Genomic DNA, 1,775 nt, shown 5'->3' with positions numbered 1-1,775 from the left:
CAAAGAAATATATCAGTTCCTTAAATCTGTCACAGGTGAGTTTATGGTAAAGCCCAGCTTGCTTAATGAGGTTTCCACATAGAATCCTTTGGATGTGCCCTATGAACTTTTTTACGTGCCTAGACAAGAGTGTAAAGTCCCAGTAGTCTATAGCACATGGTTTGAATCACAAAGGGCTGGATAGAAAGTCAAACGTGTACAATTAGAAAACTAGTTCTGGGTGTTTTCTCCCCTGCGGTTCTGTGAAAACATTTTTCCCTGTAGCCGGTTTCTCCATCTGGTTTACCTATGAACAGAATTGTAATCACTTTCTCTGAAACAGGTATGGATCCCATGACCCACACCCCACCCCACCCCACCCCCAATCTTGACTTGAATTTCCAGTAAGGTTCACTTATCACACTTGTAAAAGTGTCTGCTAATTTGGGGCAACCTTCGCAAAATGTTTTATGGCAACAATGAAATGGTCTTTTCCCTTTCCTCCATCTTAAAAAAATGATCCCAGCTAAGAGGAAGTCTCCTGTGTATAAGTTATTTTAAGATATACATATAAAAGGGTTCATGTTCACTAGGCAGTTTCACTACCTCATTGCTTGCTAGACTTGGTTAGAAGATTACATGACCTGAGAATAGACACCTGCCTGATTCTTGGTGTTTATCTTTATAGTAGTGCGCTCATACAATATTTGTCATTTTGTGATTGACTAACTTCACGCAACATAGTGGTTTCCGGGTCCATCCATGTCATGAAATGTTTCATGATTTCTTTGCTGTTTTTTTTAGGGATTTGTATTATTCCATTGTACTAGGACTTCTTTATTCATTCTTCTACTGATGGGCATTTTGTCATTTTCCACCTTCTTGCAATTGGGAACTTGCTGCAATCAGCTTGGGTGATTACACATCTGGTCGTGTTCTGCCTCTGATTTCTTTGGGCGTATATGACAAGAAGAGGTATTGCTGAGTTGTATAGTTTTTCTATTCTATTGTTTTCTATTTTATTATTCCACAATGATTGTACATAGTTACAAGCCCACCAACAGTGGATAATAATTCCAATCTCTGTACCTTCTCCAGCATTTTTTCTAACTGGGCTATTCTTATGGGCATAATATCTTATCATTATTTTGATTTGTATCCCCTAGATGGCTAGTGATCACAAGCATATCCTCAAGTGTTTGTTAGCCATTTGAGTGTCATCCTTTTTTTTTAATAGCTCGTTACAAAGTCAGTCCCAACTCTATTACCCGCTAACAACTTGGATTCATTCAGACACAGGGACTTGATTCTAACCCCCTCTTTCCTTTTTAGAGGACAGCAAAATGGAAGCTCCCCAAGTTCATACCCAATTTTCATATAGCTCAACACCCCCACCCCCAGAGCAATAGCTGGCCAGGAGCTACTGTCAAGTCATAATTGTACATGCTAACCGGTCATGATCTCACCTAAAGAGGCAAAACCAGAGCCGGCCAACATGGCTTTTTCTCTCAGGAGGATAATGGCAGTACTTCCACAAACTGAAGTACTGTAATTGCAGCCTGCTCTGAGTGTCATCCTTTGTGAATTTTCTGTCCATGTCCTTTGCCCATCTTTTGATTGGATTATTATTTTTTTCTCAATGAGGCATTACGGAATTAGTCCCTTGTTCATTGTGCCATTGTTATAGATATTTTCCCAATCAGTGGGAAAAATATTTCATCATGCTTTTGGTGAAATATTTTATGTACATAAGTGTCTTTTTTAATTATTGTATTGTGGCTCATACAACTCATATC

At 38.9% G+C, this 1,775-nt stretch overlaps 1 non-coding gene across 1 annotated transcript; it reads right to left on the bottom strand.

The window, feature by feature from the left end:
• Positions 1-1,414: 1,414 nt before the first annotated feature.
• On the bottom strand, positions 1,415-1,545 carry LOC115872317. The gene has a single exon (XR_004047797.1). It is a non-coding gene; the product is annotated as a small nucleolar RNA SNORA69 (small nucleolar RNA).
• Positions 1,546-1,775: the final 230 nt, after the last annotated feature.

Source organism: Echinops telfairi, unplaced genomic scaffold, assembly GCF_000313985.2.
Source record: "Echinops telfairi isolate 266 unplaced genomic scaffold, ASM31398v2 ScPeMD7_7423;HRSCAF=8461, whole genome shotgun sequence".
Taxonomy (NCBI): domain Eukaryota; kingdom Metazoa; phylum Chordata; class Mammalia; order Afrosoricida; family Tenrecidae; genus Echinops; species Echinops telfairi.
Note: the sequence above shows the minus strand (reverse complement) of the source record. Positions and strands in the feature narration are given on the sequence as shown.